Raw genomic sequence first — 22,183 nt, 5'->3', positions numbered from 1 at the left:
CACAAACAGCCAGCCCTCACTCCAAGCAGAAACAGCTGAACTTGGAGAGGTTGCTCTGTGTGTGAGTGTGTGTGTGTGTGTGTGTGTGTGTGTGTGTGTGTGTGTGTTAAAAAGAGTCAACTTTTTGGAAAGAAAATCAAATGCAAAGTGAATGTCATACTTCGCAAGCCTTATGGGGAGGATTTGGCAAATTGCTTCAAAAGTATTAGCATTCACAAACTTTGGTCTGGTTCTATCAGTTCTAGGAATTTGTCTTGAGAGGGGCACCTGGGTGGCTCAGTCTGTTAAGTGTCTGCCTTCGACTCAGGTCCTGATCCCGGGGTCCTGGGATCAAGTCCTACGTTGGGCTCCCTGCTCAGCGGGGAGTCTGCTTCTCCCTCTGCCCCTTCCCCCTTGCTTGCGTGTGCGTGTGTGTGTGTGTGTGTGTGTGTACACTCACTCTCAAAAACACATAATAAAATAAAATCTTTTTAAAACAGAAGATAATCAGACACATGCGGATCTATGTGTGTCCCAGGACGTGCACCATAGCTGGATTCATACATCGTGAAAATGGGACAAATGTGGACCCCCAAGGGTAGAGGGTTGCCCAAGTAATTACATGACGGCCATAGGGGACCCTGTGCGGTTACCAAAGAGCACATTGATCCCTGCCTGGGGATGGACGGGGAGACACCCACGCCGGTCCCTGGGCTCTCCGACGGACAGAAATTGACAAGAGGCCAAATGGTTTCGGGCAAGGCTTTATTGGGGCTTACGCTCCAGCACAGGGGAGGTGCACAGAGGAAAGGATCCCCAGGCAGACTCCCCACGGAGAGTTTTTTAAAGAAACCCAGGAGAGAAAAGGGCCGCATGGAAGGATGTGGGGGTGTGACTTACTAGCACCTGCACACTTAAAGATCCTGCGTCTGTCGTGTGGCGTGTCTAATCGGCACATTCAATCTCCACTCCCTGGGCGTGGTGTTTGGTGTTACAGGGAGAGGAAAAGTCGGTGAAAGGTCAACACCGGGGTTCATCTTGGCGCAGACTAGTTTGGCCCGGTCTCTGCCAGGCTTCGTGGCAAGCATCCCCCCTCCCTCTGAATTTCTGCGAGCTAAGCTATGCAAGAGGCATAGAGCCTTAGCTCGCTCTTCTCCTTACGGAGACAGCCAAGGATTTTTCAGTCAGGGCGAGGGGACCCATGTCCAGCTCCCGCTCTGTCTCAGGGGCAGGGACCACCAAGGGGAAGAGGAACTTTTGGAGGGTGATGGATACATTCACTGCAGATTGTGGTGATGGTTTCCCAGGGGTACACGTGTGTCAAAACTTTCTGAACCGTATGCTCTAAGTATGTGTGGCTTATTGTATGTGGGTTACACCCCAATAAAGATGTTTTTTTAAAAGAACCATTAAAAAAAAAAAGAACCATGCATTCCTTAAACCATGTTCCAAAAATATTTAATTAAGCGGCACATGGTATTGAAATAACAAAATGAAGGGGGAGGGGGAATAATTTTGTACGGCCTTTTCAGAGAGTAATTTGGTGATTTGCTGAAAAATGTGAAGTGCCTTAACCTAGAAAGTTTCCTTTCTTGGTGTTGTCTTCCCAAGGAAATGGTTGGAATGATCTTACCTGCAGCAGTCCAGTGCTGTGATACCCAAAACAAAATCTCACTTCAGAGTTACCTACAAGCCTCTCCGTGACCTGGCCTCCCACCACCTGCAGGACGCTGGTCTTGCTGTTCTTAGAACCTGCCAAGCTTCTTCCCACCTTCAGACCTCTATGCTTGCAGCTCCCTTTATCTGCAATGCATGCTGTTGGGGGTGGCCCCTTTCCTCATCCCATTCAGGCCTCCGTGCAAATGTCCTCTTCTCACGCCTGGCTTCCTGCTCAAAACCCCTCCCTGTGCCAGGACTCGGCATGTGTCTGGAAAAAGGAAAGAAGTTGATGTATATTTCACATCATTTACCAGAATAAGATCCAAATGGAGCCAAGTTTTATTTATTGTTTAAAAGATTTTATTTATTTATTTGTTGGGGGGGCACAAGCAGGGGGAGAGGCAGGCAGAGGGAGAAGCAGACTCCCCGCTGAGCAGGGACCCCGATGCGGGACTCAATCCTAGGACCTTGAGATCATGACCTGAGCAGAAGGCAGACGCTTAACCGACTGAGCCACCCAGGCATCCCGCCCAAGTTTTATTTTATTTTTTTTGAAGATTCTATTCATTTATTTGACGGGGGCAGGGGGTTACAAGCAGGGGGCAAACAGACTCCTGGCTGAGCAAGGAGCCCAACGCGGGACTGGATCCCAGGACCCCGGGGATCACAGCCTGAGCCGAAGGCAGACACTTAACCGACTGAGCCACCCAGGTGCCCCCCACCCAAGTTTTAAATATAAAATCTGAAAGCATACAAGTGCTAGAAGAGAGTATAGGAAAATTTCTTCATATAATCCTACAGTGGGGGCAATTTTCTCCATGAATCAATATTCGGAAGCCATAAGAGAAAATAGATTTAACTATAGAAAACAAATCTTCATTAAAAAAATCAGTCAAAAGTTAAACTGGTTAGCCATCTGAAATAATCAAATCAAAACCATGATGAGATATTCCTTTGTCCCCACAAGGATGGTGTTAAAAAGCAAAATTCAACCGAGTAGATTCGAAGATCTAATTGGCTTTGTTAATGATTCCTGAATTGGGCAGCAACCCACCAGCAAAGAGAAAGGAACTCGGAGAAGCTGTACAAAATGCGAGGCTTTTACAGGAAGAAGGGGGCAGAAAAAAGAAGTTTCTAGCAAAGAGTGGCTTGCTTCAGACAAGGTTACCTTCCTTTGGGGGAAGGCAGGGCCTATCAGGCAGATGACCTCTCTAGTATTGATCTGGAAATTCTAGACAGATTTGTTTAAAATTCCGCTTCTGGGAGGGGCTGAAACTGCTGTTAGGAGCTAAGGTCTTGGTTTGCTGATGTGGGGATTAGCATAAGCAACTCCATTTGGGGGACTGTCATGTCTTTTTTTTTTTTTTTTTAATGTATTTATTCACTTTAGAGAGAGAGCATGAGAGTGGGAAGGGGCAGAGGGAGAAGGAGAGAGAAACTTTAGCAGACTCCTCGCTGAGCTGGGAGCCCCATGCAGGGCTCAATCTCACGACCCTGAGATCACGACCTGAGCCTACACCAAGAGTCAGACGCTCGACTGCGCCACCCAGGGGTCCCAGGGGGCCCTGTCATGTCTTTTTTAACAATGGCTATACTCAAAGCTATAGGTCATGACAAGTGTTTGTGAGGATGTGGAGAAAGGGGAACCCTCGTGCACCGCTGTTGGGACTGTAAAATGGGGCTTAGCCGAAAAGAGGAAAGAAGCTAAACATTTCTCAATAAAAGAACGCATAAACAAAATGTGGTCTATTCATATATTGGGACATTAATCAGTCATAAAAAAGGAATTAAGAACTGACATATTACAGCAGAGATGAGCGTCTAAAACACGTTAAATGGAAGAAGGCGGACATAAAAGGCCACGTAGCGGATGATCCGATTTGTATGAAATGTCCAGGACAGGCAAATCCACGCAGACCAAAAGGACATTAGCGGTTGCTTAGGCCTGGGAACGTTCGAGGGAAATGACAAGTGACTTTCCTGGTAATGAAATGTTTCTGAAATTGTGCTGATTGTTGCACAGTTCTGTAAATATACTAAAAACCATTGAAATATACACTTTAAAAATATATATATACTTTAGATGGATGAATTGTGTCATATAGAATTTTATTTTGATAATGCTCATTATAAAAAGACATGCTGGTTAAAAAGTTATTTTTTTCAGTTTAATCGACCAAAAGGTCAACAACCCAGCAGAAAAAATAGGCAAAGTCTATGAGCAGTACACCGAAAAGAAATACAAACGTTGCCCCAAGTTCCTGAAAAGATACTCAGCCTTACTCAAAATGGAGAAAAAAGGGGGGGGGCTATTGAAACTGCTTTAAGACATAATTTTTCACTTGTCAGACTGGGGAACAGCTAACATTTTGACAGACACTTTTGGGGAGACCTGGAGAAACACTGCTCTCATCTCTCACGGAGAGCACAGGGGAGAGCAAACCAGGACAGCTGCAAGGAGGGTGTGAGGGTTAATTTCATTTGTCAACTTGACAAGGGGGGGGCAGATATTTGGTCAAACATGATTCTGGGTGTGTCTGTGAGGATGCTTCCAGATGAATATTTGAATCAGTGGATTGGGTAAAGCCCTTCCCTAACGTGGGTGGGCCTCATCAATCCTTGGGCCTCATCAATCCGTTAAGGCTTGAAAGGATGAATTTGCCCTGAATTAGAGGGAACTCCGAACTGCCTGAAGGAGAACTAAGTGCCTTGGAAGTGGGGCACTGATTGTGTCCCGTCCCCCCCCCTTCAGACTCAAATAGAAACATTGGCTCCTCCTCGCTCTTGAGCCTGCTGGCGTTCCCACTCTGGAACCCTACGTTCAGCTCTCCTGGGTTTCCAGCGGAGCCTTCCTACACCGTTGAGCACTTGTCGGTCTCCCTAGTGGAAGGAGCAAATTCCTCACAATAAATCTCCATCTTACATTACGGTGTATGTACAATATCCTGTGGGTTCTGTGTCTCCGGGGAACCCTGTAACTAATACAGCGGGCAGTTCAGGGATATCCATCAACAGTGCACACACATGGCCTGGGCCCAGCTATCGCACTTCTGAGGATCCAACCTAAAAGGGAACCATGCCCGCGGGAGAATGGACCTTTGTGCAGTCGTTCATTGCCGCAAAGTTTATAAAGCAAACGAGAGGAAACTAAATGTCACAGCGCACAAATAAATCATAGTAAGATAAACTATATGACGGAACACTGTGTACCTTCAAACAATCTACAAAATTAAAGGAAGCTCTCTATGCAATTACAGGAAACTAACACCAGGACATATTTAAAAAGGCAAACAGGTCTACAGCAAGCCACAGCAAGCTTCCTTTTACACGAGAAAGAACAGAGGGACGCCTGGGTGGCTCAGTCGGCTAAGCCTCTGCCTTCAGCTCAGCTCGAGTCATAATCCCAGAGTCCTGGGACCAAGCCCCACGTCTGGCTCCCTGCTCAGTGGGGGGCCTGCTTCTCCCTCTCCCTCTGCTTGTGCTCTCTTTCTCTCTCTCTCTGTCAAATAAATAAAACCTTTTAAAAAGAGAGAGAAGGGAAATATGCATACTTTCTCATTTTTTTGTTGTTTTTCCTGATCTTTAAAAGTTTTTACTTAAATTCCAGTTAACATACAGTGTATTAGTTTCAGGTGTACAATATAGCGATTCAACACTTCCCTACATCACCTGGTGCTCATCACAACAGGTGCCCTCCTTCATCCCAGCACCTGTTTCCCCCATGCCCCACCCACCTCCCCTCTGGTGACCATCAGTGTGTTCTCTACAGCTCAGAGTCTGTTTCTTGGCTTGCCTCTCTCTCTCTTTTTTCCCTTTGCTCGTTTGTTTTGTTTCTTAAACTCCACATATGAATGAAATCATATGGTATTTGTAATTCCCGGACTTATTTTGCTTAGCAGTATACCCTCTAGCTCCATCCATGCTGTTGGGAATGGCAAGATCTCATTCTTCTTGATGGCTGAGTCATGTTCCATTCGATATATAGAGAGACCACATCTTTATCCAGTCATCAGTCAATGGACACTTGGGCTGTTGCCATAATTTGGCTATAGTAGATAATGCTGCTATAAACATTGGGGTGCATGTACCCCTTCGAATCGGTATTTTTGTATCCTTTGGGTAAATACCCAGCAGTGCAATTGCTGGATTGTAGAGTAGTTCTGTATTTACATTCTTGGGAAAAGTGCACACTGTTTTCCAGAGTGCCTGCACCAGCTTGCATTCCCACCAGCAGTGCAAGAGGGTTCCCTTTTCTCCACATCCTAGCCAACACCTGTTGTTTTTCTTTTTTCACACCCGCTGTTTCTTGTGTTATTGAGTTTAACCATTCTGACAGGTGTGAGGCGATATCTCGTTGTAGTTTTGATTTACATTACCCTGGTGATAAGTAACATACATACTCGGTTTTGCTTGTTTGTTTTTTTTTCTCCCCTTGTATTTTTATAAGGAAATACTGGAAGGATAATATAAGAAACATAAAAGTGGTTACCTGTGTGCCAGATAGGGCAGGGGTGGGAGTAAGACTTTTCCCTAGATATTTTTTTTAAATATTGATTTGGTATTCGAACCATATTAGTGATTTGAGCATATTCCCTCTTCAAAACCTACAACATGCCCTCCTCACCCACATGCAGTGCACTTGTTGACTGTGTTTCTAGAGAGTGAGCTGCAAGGGGATGGCAACTCTTTTGTTCACTATTATACTTCCCAGCCTGGGAAAGGTACAGCACACAGCAGGTGCTTAAGAAACACGTTTGGGATGCATGATTGAATAGAGTGAGACTGGAAACAAACTAAACACAAGAAACAACTGGGAATGCTTGAAATAAATAAAGGTGCTTAATCATAAAGCAGTGGAGAGGCGGTAGGTCCAGACCAACTGCTTTCCAAAACATACCGTTAAGGGGGCAGGTGGGAAGCAAGTTCCAGGACTATAGACACAACCCAATCTGATGTCCCTAAAAGAGATCCCTAAAATAAAACTGTGTTTCTAGATATATATAAGGTGTGATATAAGAAGTGGAAAAGGTCTGGAAGAAGATACAGCCCACTAACAATTTTGGTTACTTCCAGAGAGGGGAGTTGGATGGGGGTGGGAAGGGAGGTGACAAGGGGGATTCGGGGCAGCTGTCATTTATCCCGGAGACAATCGATCTACTGGGGAGAAGGAATAATGTTAAATCAAGAAAAACAGAATAGAAGCACTCATATGCCCTACAACTTTCATTTTGTAAACAAGCGGGAAAGGACGTGAAAAGATCCGCAGAAAGCAAAAGACAGGAGGGCGCGTGGGAAGCGCAGTCCGTTAAGCAAGGTAAGCCTCGGGCTCGCGGTTTCCTCTCAGTTCCCGATCTCAGGGTCCTGGGATCCGGCCCTGCCTCCCCTCTGGGCTCCCGGGACTCTGCCCGAGCTTCCCTCTCCCTCTGCCCGTCCCACCCATGCGCGCGCGCTCTCTCAAATAAATAATCCATCTTAAAAATAAAACAAAACACACAGAGAGAAAGGAAATGTCGCCCAGTGTTACGTAGTGAGATTCCAAGCAGCATCGTAAAGCTTTTTATTGGACCGCTCAGGGTTTCCTGTGCTTTGCACGACGAACGCACGCTAACTGTAATTTCAAAGCGTAATGAAGGCGGTCGGAGCAGCCGGCTGGCCGACCACCCCCGGGGCGCTGCGCGCGGGCCCCCGGGCGCCCCAGCCCGACGCTGCGCTGCCAGCCGCCCTGCGCGTGGGGTCCCCGCGCTCCGGTGCCCGCCAGACTCCGCGGGCCGTCCCCGCGCCGGGGGGCGCACCGCCCCACTCCAGGCCTGCGCCGCCTCCTCCCCCCGCCGCCTCTCCCTCCTACCCCTCCCCGGGCGCAAACGGGGCTGTGGGTGGGCCCCGAGGGCAGCCTCCGCCCGCGGGGCGGGAGTGCGCGCGCCCCTCCCCGGCCTGCAGGATACCCCGCCGCGCGGGGTGCGGGGGACCTTGACCGCGCCCTCGGCCGCGGCGGCTCGCGGGGCACCCAGCCCGGCCCCGGAGGGGCGGCCGCGTCGCTAGGTGGCCCGAGCTTCCTGCACGAAAAGCACAAAGTCCGGGGAGCAGCGCGACGGGGCGTTTTTAACTGAACTGCCTCCTGCAACGTCCGGCGACCTCCGGTCTGCTGCTCCCGCCCCGTCTCCCTCCAGCGGGTCATTTCCGTGTCCCCACCCCATACCACCCCCGAATTTCCCGGCTCCTCTCTCCTCCCAGCAAAAGCGAGCGATCTCAAGGAAATAGCTTATGCGGCGGCCAATTAGCATCCGGCCGATTTCCCTCTTTTCCATTCCACCGAAGCTTCGGCGCGTTGGCCGAGCGGGGCCTCAGGCACCGTCGCGGCTGCACTTCCGGATCTGGAGTGGGGCGGGGAGGCGCCTCGGGTCTTCGAGAAGGTGGAGTGTCCTGCAACCGGGCCCTGCTGGAGGACCAGAAGAAGGGATTGTCAGTCTCTTGGGGGGGCATCTGGGGAGAGACATCTTGGAGCAGGTGGTATCTGAGTTGGTGTATTTCAGGGTCAAGGTCAGAGTGGGAGCCAGGCACCTGCAGCCTCCAGACATTGGGAGCTGATGCGTGGGTGCTCTGGGCATCCACCAAAATGTAGTCTAGACACACAATAGACTATTAATCCAGCCATAAAAAGGAAAGGAGTCCTAACACCTGCTACGACATGGATGAACTGTGAAAACATGGAAGGACCCAGACACAAAAGGCCACATAGTGCTGGGTGTCATGTGTGTGAAATGTCCCAGGCAGGCAAATCTGCCCAGACAGAAAGTGGAGTGGTGCTTGCCAGGGGCTGCAGGGCTGGGAGGACCACTGCTATTGGGAAGGGGGTTTCTTTTAGGAAGGAATGTGTGGGGAATGTTCTGGAACAGCACTGTGGTGATAGTTACACAACCTGGTGTATATATTAAAAACCACTGAATTGTACACTTTCAAAGGATGAGTATTACAGTACATGTGAGTCACATCTTGGGTTTCTTTTTTTTTTAGAGAGAGAGGGCACTCGCAGGGGGCAGGGAGGGGCAGAGGGAGAGGGAGAGAGAGAATCTTAAGGAGACTCCACACGCTGCACGGAGCCCGACACGGGGCTCGATCTCACCACCCTGAGATCATGCCCTGAGCCAGAATCAAGAGTTGGACACTAAACTGAGTCACCCAGGCAGCCCATATCTTAGATTTTTAAAAAGGAGGAGGGCTGTGAGCAGAGGCCCACGTGGACGTAGCACCGGCCCGGTTGCTGCCCATTTTGCAACAGAAGAACGTGTACCCTCTCTGGGCCTCACAGGTGGGCAGGGCCACAGCCGAGCCAGAGCTCAGATGCCCTTGGAGCATTTTCTCAGGAGCGTCAGAACTACGTCTGATTTACCCCATCTCCCTTCCTAACATCTAGCCACGGCTCTGTACAAAGACAAGAGGTGAGTGGGGAAGGCACCCTGGGCAGCGGGAACAGTGGGAGCAGACACCCAGAGGCAGGAAGTGGGATGAAGTCTTGAGGCATGGAGCACAGAAGTCATGGAGGCTTATAAGCCCAGGCTGGGTGGCCCTTTAAGTGCAGATTTAGGAAGGCCTTCAGGGCAGGCCCCGTTTCACGGGTGTGCTGCCCACGCAGTCAGAAGAACCAGCAATCAGGTCCCTGTGGTTGCTTTAATGCTCAGTCGTCACCATCTTGAAATTCTTAATAATTTTGAACAAGAGTCTCTGCGCTTTCATTTTGCCTTGGACCTGACAAATGGCGCAGCTAGGTCTGCCTGAGGCCACAGGGTGCATCAAAGATGTTGTGACTCAGAAGGTGACCTTAGGCACAGCATGAAGAAGAACAGACAGGAGAGAAGTTTAGAGCGTCCTGAAGAAGACTTCGTGATGGGTTGAGGGCCTAGAAAGGAAGGGCCCAATGGGAGAGGCATGAGGGAGCTAATCCCCCATCTACCACCCATCCATCCACCCGTCCTCCCATCCATCCACCCATCCATCCACTCAGCCATCCATCCACCCGTCCTCCCATCTATTTACCCATCCAGCCATCCACCCATCCATCCATCCACCCGTCCTCCTATCTATTTACCCATCCAGCCATCCACCCATCCATCCACTCACCCATCAGTTAATCATTCAGCTAACATTTCTGAGACACTATGATGGGTGAGGTGGGGTTACAAGGGTTTCCACCCTTAGGAACTTATGGTCTATTGAAAATAATAAGCTAGCCTCACCTACCCTGAGCTAGGCCATGCACCCTCGGTCCCACTCCCTGTTTTGTTTTTTCTCCTTCACCCTTTCTTTTCACATGAAAGAGTATTTGCTGCTTGCCTGCCTCTCCCGCCAGAACGTGGGCTCCTGAGGACAGGGCTTGGTCTATGGGCTCTATCACTGCTGAGTTCCAGTACCTAGAACAATCCTGGCACTTTGGAGGTGCTTAGTATATATTTGCCGAATGAATGAATGAATGAATGAATGAACGAACGAATGAATGAATATGGGTCTGACCAAGGTTGGATTCAGATTTTTTTTTTTTAAGAGAAAGAGAGAGAACAGATACACAAGCGGGGGAGGGAGGGTGAGAGGCAGAGGGAGAGGGAGAGAGAGAATCTTAAGCAGACTCCATGCCCAGCACAGAGTCTGACGCAGGGCTCGATCCCAGGACCCTGAGATCGTGACCTGAGCCAAAACCAAGATTCAGCCACTTAACCGACTGAGCCATCCAGGAGCCCCTAGATTCAGATCTTTTGAGAGCCCTATTTGCTAAGAGAATTAGGGTGACTCCCTCATATGTAATTAAAAAGATATATACTAAACTAAAATAAGTGTAAGAAAATTCATCGAAGTTCTAATTTTCCCCTTGATGACTATTTGCTGCTTTCTGTGACACAGAAAATATCACACACACACACACACACACACACACACACGCTTTTCTCTGTGGCCCCACTCCACTGGCGCCTGAAGCTGGCCTTCTCCTTCTGGTGGGTAACTCAGCCCCGGGAAGCAAGTGGTCCATCATCGCACCTGGGGAGGGCCCCTCTGGTGAGGATTTGGGAGGCTCGGAATGGGGGTGCTATCGTGGTGGGGTGAGAGCTCGCAGGGGAGCACGGCTGGTGACCGAGGCAGGGCCAAAGTCAGAGGCTTGGAGCCACATCTAGGTTGGGAAGGGCAGATGGAGGTGAGCCAGGCAAGGCATCTGAGAACAGGTCCCAGGGGAGGAGGAGAACCTGGGGCGTGGGGTGACTCACAGGTTACAGAAGGAGAAGGCTCCGGGGAGGGGAAGATGAGGCAACAGTGAAATGCAGCACGGGATGGGATCCAGGGAAGGAGGCAAATGTGGTTTGTTAAGTGGCCTCTGCTGGTCCACGGGGCTCATGGGTCACTGCTATCACTTGTGAGCTTCGGGAGGACTTGTGCTGGACAGGGAGGAGGAGGTGCGGGATGGGATGGAGCACGGTGGAAGGGGGCCCCTGAGGATCTCACATTCTGCAGTCACTCCCTTGTTAGCTTGTTCCCTGGCATGCAGCAGGTGCTCAGTAGATGCTTAAAAGTTCTCCCACCGCTGGGAGAAAGCTCCACTGATGAGTTTGTTTATTCGACCCTCCTTCCATAAATGAGGAGGGCCTGCTAGGGACAGGAAGGGACTAGCCCGGGGCAGCAGTCGGGGCAGGGCAGGACTTGGAGCCCAAATGGTTCACAGAGCACAGGAAGCAGACTATGCGTGCTCTGTCTTGAACCCAGAATCTTGAAGTATTTTCTGCTCGGGATGAGGACCAAAGACAAGTGTTGTCAGGCTGGACAGTGCTTTCCTCAGGCCCTGATATTTCCAGTCATCCTAGAGCTTTTTTAAGGAAAAAGAAAATATGGAATACATTGGAAGTGTGAGGGTAGCAGCACGGGTGAGTGGAAGGGCATGGTACAAACTGTAGGGCTTGGGGAAACGGTCCTGTGGTTTGCCAGGCGGCCGCTGCTGGCCCAGGGGGCTTTGGGCGTGGGTGCCCCCAACTCTTTCCCAGCACGGTCTCCCCTAGGATTGCACTGCTGCGGGAAGATGCTATGGGCGAAAAGAGCACCCCCCACCACCCCCAGCAGCTGTCATCGTCTCCGCCCTCAGATAGGTTCCACTTTGGGCGGCCTGAGAAGTGAGTCCGTTTACAGCAAGAGACCCCAGAGTCCCAGGAACGTTCGAGGCCCCGCCTGTCTCACCCTTCATTCCCTGAGACGCTCTGCACCAGGTGTCAGCCCTCAGAAAGGCCCCGGCTTCTCAGGCACAGTAATGTGTGTCAGACGGGGTTCTCAGTAAGTCAAAAACGCGACTCAAATACAAAGGGAGCAAATGTCCAAGATGTAAATTTGTCAGTGAGGGATGTAGCAGGACCTCAAAGCAGTTCAAAGCAGGAGGATTCTAGAGGCTGAGTCCGGAGGCTCCGACAGAGGAGAAAGCTGGACCACAGAAGCTCCAGACCTTGCCCTACGCCCCTCCTCACGGGGCTGTTTGTCGGCACCTTTGTCGTGCCCTCTAATAAATCAGTAAAACTAAGTCAGTGTTTCCTGAGCTCTGTGAGCCGCTCTAGCAAATTCATCGGGCCTGAAGAGGGGTCTTTGGAACCTCTATAGCGGGTTGGTCAGAACAGGTGACATGTCACCTGTGGTCTGAAGTGGTGGGGATGGGGGGGGGCATCTTGTGGGATGGAGCCCTTAACCTGTAGGATCTGATGCTCCCTGGGCAGTGGGGGTTTGGTGACGGGAAGTGTCAGAAGCAAAGCTCTCTGCTGGGGGGTAAAGGAGAAGCACAGGGAAGAGACACAGAGCAGGAAGAACTCCATTTTCCCTACACAGGAAGGTGGACAAAAATCTGAGTTTTTCCTAAATAGGTCCCAAACAGCTTAACATCCTATAGGGCAATGAAACCATAACTTTGGGGAATACTTTTTTTTTCTACCGACAGAAATCCTTTGCATTTCTGTGGGACAAAAATCTACTGGGTAACATGTAACTTTGTGTAGTCTGGGGCCTGGTCAAGATACCCTTTCCCAGAGAGGAAGCGAATCCGTGGATGGGCCTGTTAGACAATGAGCCCGTGAAAGAACAGTCAAATATCCTTTTGGTTTATTTCCGACTTTCAGATGATTTTTCTTCACCTGTCTGAGCTGGGAGTTTGTCGGCGGGCTTGAGAAGCTCCAAGACTGAAATTATTTCCCTCTGTTTGGGTGTGTGCGTTTTTCTGAGGAAAGGGTTGTAGCTGTCAGCAGATGTCCGTTAGTGACCCTCCCCACAGAGCGTAACAGCTACTGACCCAAGGGGCTAGCTGCCCATCTCCTCCTCCCTCCAAAGGAGGGGGGATTTGCTGCTTGACACAGAAGTCGTCTGCCAACGTTCTCAGTCGGCTATTCAGGCACCTGCTAATAGGCGCTATGGGAGGGTCACCTCTCCCCATCTTTGAGGCCCCAGTCCAGGCGGGCCCGGCTCCAGCTGGGGACCGGTCCAGCTGCCGACTTCCAGGACGCCCAGCTCAGTGCTCTGCTTTGTACCCAGCACGCTGCTCTGCTCACACCTGGAAGCTCAGGTCCCGGCCCCAGAGCCCACTCTCCGGGCCGGCTGGGCTCGTGGGGACCTCAGAGATGACGGGGAGCTGAAGTCACAAAGGTGGCCCTTGAACTATTCTGACCTTTTAAAAAGGCTTAAAGAGGTTCCACATGTATTTGAAACGAAACTGTGCGGTTCAAAAGGCCCAACTTTTTTTTTTTTTGCCCTTGGCCCGCAATGCACCAGGTCGTGGCAACCTGGACTTTGGAAGAAACATCTGTTGAAAGCGAGACCAGATCGTGAGCTTTGGCTGTTGATCATATCTGCATTCCTGGTTAATAAACCAGGAAATAAGTTATTCATTGATTACATCTTACTGTTTACAAACAGAAGCTTTTACAATAGAGGCTCCACGGAGGGAAGCTAATATTCATAGTTAACACTTACACGGCACCTACTGTGTCCTGGGATGTTTAAGCGCTTCCCATCAGTTACTCATGTCATTTTCATCAAGGCTCTCCAAGGCCGCTTCGATTACTCTCCCCATATTACAGACCAGGACACAGAGAAGCTTAAGAGCACTCGGCAGGGCAAGCGGGAGAGTCAGGGTTTGAACCCAGGCCATGTGGTTCTGGACCTCACACCCCTAAGCCACTAGAATTACTGCTTCTCCAAAGAAGCAGTGGTAAGAAGGTTGTGCATTCGTGCCCAAGTGCCACGTCCTCACCTGTGTAGGTGAGGGAACTGAGGCCCGGAGAGGGGGGTGAGATGTCCACGCAGCCGGCCAGCGGCAGAGCCAGGCTGGTGGCCAGGTGTGCCCACTCCCGGGCCCCTGCTCTTCTTTATTGTGATGCTTCCCCAGTAAGGCAAGCTTCAGCCAACCTTCCTCGTGCCCACAGCGGGCCCGTCGGGGCGCTGGCTACTTCCAGGTGCAGAGGAAACAAGAGTGGAGTCCTGGCCTTGGAGGGGAGGCGTGGCAGCAGGACAGGGAGGAGGAGTGGAGAGGAAGGTGAGGGGCTGGGGTGTGCAGGCCTCCTTTGCCACTCCTGCCCACAGCTTTGCTACCTCCCAGGCTCTGGACACTGTCACTGCTGCTCTCCCCGCTGTTCCCCTGCACCAGCAAGAGGCTGGCAGCTGGCCTTTCCTCCTCTCCCTTCTAACGCTGCTGTGTCCCCAGGCGAGTCAACTTTGTCAGCTCCTCTTCATGACCACCCAGATGGCTTCACTCTTGCCACCAAGGGTCAATGCCGCACCTACCTCGAAAACTATTTTAATTTTTTAGAAAGATTTTATTTATTTATTTATTTGAGAGAGAGAGAGCGAGCGAGCGAGCGCAGAGCAGGGGCAGGGAGGGGGAGAAGGAGACGGAGAAGCAAGCTCCCCACCAAGCCGGGAGCCCAACACTCCCAATCCCAGGACCCAGGGATCATGACCTGAGCTGCAGGCAGATGCTTCACGGACTGAGCCACGCAGGTGCCCCTTAATTTTTAATTTTAAAAATTGAGGCTTCACACGCAGGTAGCAAGGAGCGTCACCACGGGCGTGATCTCGGGCATCCAGAGCCTGGAATTTCACATTACCCCACGAGGCCCCCGTGGGCTCCTTCCAGTGCTTCTCATCAATACCCATCACTGCAGTTAATATGCACCACTTGTTACAGAAATCGTACAGCGGATAAACATTCTGTGCGTTTGGCTTTCACGCAGCGTAAGTTCCATAGGATTTGTCCACTTGCGTGCGGGCGTTAGTTTACTCTTTTTCCTTGCCACTTATTTTTCTGCTCTGTGGAGAACCTGCAATGGATTTAACCGTTCTGTGGTGATGGCCATTTGGGTCGTTTCTGGATTTTTGTCCCATAGACATGTGCTCTCGTTTCTTCCCAGCGGATAACTGGAGCAGGATTGCTGGGTCGCAGGGCAAGCCTATTTAATGAAGACTACCCTTTGGTCGTTACTAGGAGCTCCTATCACCGGCACGTGGTCGAGCCGCGTCGGTCCCGTTTGCTGGCGTCTGCATTACCTCATTTTGTCCTCACCAAACCCCAGGGATGCTGGCTGAGCAAACATTATCGCCAGCTGACGTGGGACTGCTGCTATTTGCCCACTACCTACCGTGGCCCGGGTTCAAGTTCAGAGGGGTTCGAAGCCCCGGAGAGGAGCGAAAATTACAGAACTCGGGGATTACAAAATTGTTTCCTTTGGGGAGCGAGAGCCGAGTTCCACAAAGTCTCACACGCTTTGGGATCAGACTCTGCTGCTGGGAACTGCCAGCAAGTAAGCAGGCTGGCGGGAGAGTGGCCTCAGCTGTGCTCTTGGCAGCCAAGAGGGCCTTACAAGTTTTGTGTTAGAATTGTTCTGCTATTTTAGGTTGGACAATGGTATTGAGGGTGTATTTTGTGTGTGTGTGGGGGGGTGTTTTTTAAAAAGAACCTCAATCTTTCAGGGATCTGTACTCCAGCAGGAGCGGACAGAACTGCGGGATTTCTGGGTTTGCCTTCAAGAATTCCAGAGGCAGTGGCCGGAGGAGAGACAAACACGTTTGGCCCTCACTTGGTAATTGTCGAACCTGTTTTGTTTGGTTATCCAGGACTTTACGATACTGATCTTGTTAATTTTTAGATGCTTGAATTTTTCCATGAAAAGATATTTTTAGAGTAATAAAAGTGATAATAGAGTGATAATAGAGACGTAGGTGCATTAATTTGTTTGAAGATTTTATTTATTTACTTGAGAGAGACAGAATGAGAGAGAGAGCACACAAGCAGGAAGAGGCAGAGGGAGAGGGAGAAGCAGACTCCCGGCTGAACAGGGAGCCCAATGTGGGGCCTGATGCCAGGACTCCGGGATCATGACCTGAGCCATCATGACCTTAACCGGCTGAGCCACCCAGGCACCCCGACAGTAGATGCACTAAAAAAAAAAAAGGTTTCCTTAAAGCCACGATAGCAGCTGTCACAGTATGCTCCATTCAAACTGGGCAAGAATTGAAAAACAACAACAACAACAACAGCAACAAACTGGAGCTTGAGAAAGACTCCTCCAGTTTCTGAGGCCAACTCGGGAATATTTTTGGCCCAAAGGGAACATAGGATCCGACAGGCCTGGAGGTCCCCAGGGGCCTAGCTCCTGGGCTTTTTATTAATAGCGGCTGCCAAGCCGCCCTAGGGAGCTGCAGTCCCGGGAGCAGAGCCTGAGGAGGGAATGAAGCCTCTACGCTGCCGCAGCAACTGCTTGCTGGTGGGCGTGGGCTTGCTCACCGTGGCCCGAGAGCCTAGTCACTGGGGCACAGGTGACCGCGGCAACCCGGTGGCCCCAAGGACCGCGGTCCTGCCCTTGCCCCTGCCTCGCCAGGCCTGCAGGTGGCACCGAGGCGGCACGCGGGGAGAGGTGCATGGTCAAGGCCGCAGAGCCCTGGGAACATACAGGACGCAGGAATAATCCCAGAGGGGAGCACGGCAGGGCTCGAGTACCCTTGGGCCGGGACCTGCACGCAGTGGGCCGGGGTTCTGGGGAAAGGAGGGAAGGGCATCTGAGGTGAGGGTGAGAGTCCAAGGCATCAGCGAGAAAGGCCTATGTGCCATGATTGTGGAGCAGAGGACACAGGGGCCAGGCAGCCACGCGCTCTGTGCAGGTGGGCCCTGGCCCAGCCCACTTGCTTTCGTGGGCTGTAAAATCTTGAGGGGAAGGGAGGGGGTCGCAACCTGGGACCGCTCGGGGGCCAGACAGGAGCCAGCAGGGGCAGGAAATCTCCAATTTCTAGCTTCAAAGAAATGCAAATTAAAATAAGGAGCGTTATCTACACCCTCTCCTCTAAGATCCGCAAAGATGAAAAGAACGGATAGTGACGGACAGCGCTGATGATCTCCTGGAGACCGTTCGGTTCCCACGCCTGGGTCAGAAAAGATGTTACTAAGCTTTTTTGAGGGTGGCTTGGCAAGTGACACCAAATATGTCTCCAAAATGTTGCAGGTGCCTGCTCTCTGACTTGGTTCCTCCGCTTCTAGGACGTACAGAGAGAAACCAGAGCTCAGAGAGGCACGCTGACAGGCTGGTGCAGCTCTCTTTGTACCCGCAAGGGTGAAAAGGGGGTCTAAGTGTCCACGGGGCAGGTTAAACACTGCGAAAGAGGAGGTCATCTCTGTCTCCACGGGGAACTCTGTGAAAACAAGTGTTACAAATAGCACCTATCCTATGACTTCATTTAAAACAGCCAGCAGAGTGTGCATCGGTAGTTAGCTGCAGTAGTGGCAGTGAGGGGGGCGGGAACAAGAGGGAACTTTCATTTTCTCTTCTAAATCTTTCAGCGGTAACCACCAAATAATACAGACCAAAAGATGGAGGGAAGCGTGGAGTTTTAATAGCCAAAAGAAGTCATTGACCTTTAGGAGAGCCAGGTCTCTGTTCATATAACTGGTGCATTTACGAAGCACCTGCTGTGTGCAGGACCACCAGCTAGGGCCTGGGAGCATTTCAAAGGAAGAGGGGGAAGGGGCAAGGGCGGGTTGGGGGGAAACACTGCCCAGTCTTCCCTGAGCGCCCTGCGGCAGCTGTCCCCCAGCCTAGACTCCTGGGATCTGCCAGTGAGCAGTTTCCACCCCTGGCCCCTCTCCTGAGTTCAGTGGCTCACACAAGGATCTCCCCATCACTCTGTTCCCACCTCCAGGCACGTCTTTCCTGGGACCTACACTGCTTTAAGCGCCTGAATAATTAGTTTACCAAATCTTATCAAAGCCCCCGAGGGAGGGGGGAGCCACGCTGCCTCCGGAAAGCCTTAGCTGTCACTCCGGGAATAAGGTCGGATTTGGGGCATGGGCTCTGGAGTCAGACCTGGCCCCGACGTCGGATCCATTTTCTTAGCTGTGTGGTCGTGCTCAAGTTAGTGATCCTTTCTGCAGCCCCGGCTGGGATCAGCTATTTATAGGGGGTGCTTTGAGGATTATAGGCGGCAATGGCTGTAAAGGGCTAGCCTGAGCCAGGCACCATGCTAAGCGCTTTTATGGGCTTGGCTCAAATGAGCTGGCCCATTTTTCAGATGAGAAAACAAGAGTCTCCAGGGTGAGGAATCTCGTCTTGGGCCCCATGCTGGCAGAGGCGGAGGTGGCGAGTCCCCCAGCAGCCTCAGTTTCCTCACCTGACAGGCTCCCCTAAGAGCCGCCGAGGCCCCGCCCCGTCCAGGTCCCGCCCCCCGCCCGCCCAGCGCCGGGAGTCTCAGCCCCGCCCGCACCGCAGCCCCGCAAGCTTCAGCCAATCGGCTGCGGCCGGCGTCGGGTGCACTCGGCCTCGCCCGCGGCCCTCCAGCCCCCGGCTCTCGCTCACTGCGCGCTCAGTCCGCTGCCTCCGCCGCCGCCACAGCACCTCCTTTCGCTGACTTGGTAAGGCTGGGCCGAGGCTGCGCGCGCGGCGAGGGCGGGCGAGTGGGTGCGGGCCTGCGGGCCGCGGCGGGCTCCAGGGTGGGGCGCGCGGGGACTGCCAGGGCCCGGACCCAGGCGGGGGCGGGGGCCGCGGGGCCACCGCGCGGACGGGAACCCCCAGCATCCCCCCAAGACAGCGGGGTTCGTCAGGAGGCCCAAATGGGAGCGCGGCAGGGACTCCCCACCTACCGCCGTGGGTTGGGTCGGGGGGGGGTCTGCTCGGGTGCCGATCTGCGCGCGGGCCTCGGGTGCCGGTCTGGTGCGGCAGCGGGAGGGATGCTCAACCTTCCGAACTTGGCAGGATGCGCCAAGCTCGTGACTCCCATTTCTCAGGAGTGGGTTGGGTCTGGGGGTACGCCCGAGGCTCGGTCAGCCCGCCCGCTGGTACAGTGCCAGAGCTGGAGGGATGCTTGGGTCTCTGGATTTGGCAGGATGCCTCCGGCCTGGAGCCACTAGGGACGCCGGCTCCCTTTTCCTCTCATCCCACCCCTCTCAGGAATGGATTGGGTCTGGGGGTCCGTCCGAGGGTCGCTGAGGCTGCAGGAGGGATGCTCGGCCTTCTGGACTTGGCGGGACGCCACCAGTCCCCTTTCGATCCCGCCTCAACCCTTCCCCCTCCGGGTGTGGATTGGGTCTGGGGGGCCGTCCTGGGGTCGCGGGCTGGTCCCAAGCGGAAACTAGAGGGACGCTCGGGCCTCAAGACTCCCAGGTGCGCGGTCCACCGTCTTCCCTGCGGCTGCCCCCGCATTGCAGCCGTCAGGACACGCCCTTGACGCGGGGCTCCCGGCGCGGTCCGAGAGCCCGCCGGGAACCAGATAGGGAAGCCCGGTCGGGTCCCCGCTTGCGAGCGCCCCCCATCCCTTGGTGCGGCGCTGGGCGCAGGGCAGGTGGGCGCGGAGAGTCTGCCCAAGGTCGCGCCGGGCCCCCGAGCCGCTGCGCGGGCGTGGGGGAGGGGCGTCACGTGACCAGGCCTGGGCTCTCTTGGCCCGCGAGCCCGGACGGCGCGGTCAGGGCGGCGGAGCGACCCGGGCTCCCGGGCCCCGACGGGCGCAGCCCCTAACCTCAACTTCCTCGGCGAGACTACGGCCAGGCCAGTTCCTTTCGTTTTGTTCGGAAAGGCCGTGGGTCAGCGTCTTTGTAATGTAAATTGGTGGTTGGCTTTCGTTAAAGCTGGAGGGAACGAAGGTGAGGGCCCACCTTACTTTTTTTTTTAACCCCAGGAGTTAAAAATCCCGAGTAATTAACCAGGTTCAATACAGAACAGACAGTACTCCCCACTCAGGACAAGGCTTTCGGTTCCTCTTGTGCTCCCTGTGCTGTTAAAATATTTAAGGGCAGATTGTTGTGGGAAACTGGTAACTTTGTAAGTTACCGAATAAAATGAAAATCCGTTTAACCTTTTGGAACGTGTATATTGTTACACCATCTTCTTGCACCGGCATCCGGTTTCTGGTCATTCCAGATATGCAAGCGTGTGTATTTTCTTCCGAACCTCAAACCAAGTGATTAAAACATGGCCGAACTCACTGGTCTTTTATTTATGCCAGCAAGCATCACCCCTGCGCCCCGCTTTTCCAAAGTATTTAAGGGGACTCGCGGTAAGTGTGGCGTCCAGAGGACGTTAATGCTGATGGGCATGCCGGTCGTTGAGGCGAGGCAGTGTCGGCTTGTAAGTCATCTGGGGCCAACGTGTCCGATAGGACCCGAATGCAGCCCTCAGACCGCGCGTTTTGGGTGGTTCTGCCTCTGTGCGCCTGGAGGCTCCTTTTCGCATATAAACGACCGGTTTCCTTCCAGTGAAGCATTGCTAGACCTGACCTTGCATACTGAACTCCATCTGTAGGAATGGAATCAAACAGAGAAAAGGGCGTCTTTGGGAGTGCACATACTTTGTATCATAGTGGCAGAAATTGGCATCATGCACAGGCCAAAATAACCTTTCGAGTTTGTACTGAAAACAAGTGGCCTAACCCGGAGGCTATGGGAATAAACCTGGCGTCCTTGCTGCTGCCGCCCTTGGCCCGACCCTGGACCAGAGGTAACCCAGCGGCCAAGCCTGGGCCTCCGCGGAGTCCCGGGGGAGGGCCCGCGCTTATGCAACCCAGACCCCTCGTGCCCATTCATAGAAACACTGTTAATTTTTCCCTGGGCTTCGCAGCGAGTCCCTCCCGGACGCGCTTTGGGCGCGCGGGGACGCGGTGCTGCGGTGCCGCCGTGGGACGGCATCGGGCGCACTAAGCCCTTAACTGTCCCCAGGGCTGGCCACGCAGGGCTCGGCCTTCCCACGGAGAGGCGCTGCGTGTCGCCGGGGGAGGAGGCTGGCAGCGCCGGCGATGCGCGCCAGCTCGCTCCGGAAGGTCTCTTCGAGCCGGGCGGGTGGAACAGGATCTGAGCGCCTGGGACGCGCCAGGCCGGGGGCGGAGCTCGTGGTAACCTTTCCCCTAGTTTTCGCAGCCGTCACGTGACGCTCGCGGTGGGGGCGGGGCGGGGCGCGCCTGCCGCAGCTGCCGGCGGTGCCCTCGAGGACGCGTTCCAGGCGAGCAATTAAAGACGCAGCCTGAGCTGCGAGGGCGGTGGGAAGGTGGGAGGCGGAAACGCGCGCCTGCTCCGGCCCGGGGCTCGTTCTGCGCTTTGATCCAGAGCAGTTTTTCCTTTGTTCGAGAAAAGGTTTAGTCATTCTGCGTGGTTATTGCTGGCAGGCGGGAGTGCTGCTGGTGGAAGCCTCAACTTCACTTCCGGAAGAACTGGTGGTTTTAAGGTTAAAATAAAATTGGCCTGTTTGGAGTGTGTTTCGGAGATTCTCGGTCTCCTACTCGAATGAGGCCTGTCTTTTCCGAATGGCTTGAGCCACTCCTGAGCTTCTCCTGCGGGGACTTTTCTGTTTTAAAGATAATAGAAGCACACGGTCCAAAATGAAGGCGGTGCCTATGGGAACAAAGCGCAGAGCTGGCCTCCGCACCGGGTCCCCGCTCCAGAAACCGCCACCCTAACAGTCTTTTTGATGCATCTAGAAATAGTCTAGGCTGTACAGGGCGTGTTGGTTTTGTTTTGTTTTTTTTTTAAGTCTGGTAATTAACGCAAGTAACGAATATGTTCCGTTTGTTCATTTCTGATATTCTCTTGCCTCTCGTGAACTTCACCTTTTACCCTATACAAATACTGGGTGGACCTTGGGTTCCCAGCAGACCCTGGGCTGAAGCCAGCTGACGTTTTTGGGTTAAGGTGATTTGGACCCTCAGTTCCCCGGAATGTCCACCTTTACTTTAATGTTGCGTGGGTTGTTTTTCTGCCTAGGAATGTTTTTGGAAGTTAATAATTGAAAGAAATTTTGCTGCTGCGACAGTCTCCCATGTCTGAGTATACAGTGTGATGTTTGCCACCGTGGAGGGCGGGACATAGGGTGGCTGCTGCTCTCTTTGGGAAAGATTATCCTCTAGTTGTTGGACCCCAGGTTATTTAGATAAAAAAGAGGACTCCATACTCCAAGGGCGGTGGTTCACCCACCCTTCCCAGGAACCTGAGTGTCACCCTAGATTCTTTCTGACTGTCCCTAAGTCCCACCTGATATCTTTGCTTGCCACGTGGCTCTTAAACTCGGCTTCGCCCTCA

At 52.8% G+C, this 22,183-nt stretch overlaps 1 protein-coding gene across 1 annotated transcript in view; it reads left to right on the top strand.

The window, feature by feature from the left end:
* The first annotated feature begins 18,379 nt into the window (after positions 1-18,379).
* CPT1A (carnitine palmitoyltransferase 1A) overlaps positions 18,380-22,183 on the top strand; it is a 50,896-nt gene continuing 47,092 nt past the window's right edge. The window contains exon 1 of the mRNA XM_087855095.1: positions 18,380-18,535. The gene's annotated coding sequence lies outside the window, so the exon portion shown is untranslated. The remainder of the gene's footprint in view (positions 18,536-22,183) is intronic.

This window comes from Ursus americanus, chromosome 24 (genome assembly GCF_024610735.1).
Source record: "Ursus americanus isolate L20-20 chromosome 24, mUrsAme1.1.p, whole genome shotgun sequence".
NCBI lineage: Eukaryota > Metazoa > Chordata > Mammalia > Carnivora > Ursidae > Ursus > Ursus americanus.
The sequence above is the reverse complement of the archived record's forward strand: the minus strand, read 5'-3'. Positions and strand labels throughout refer to the sequence as shown.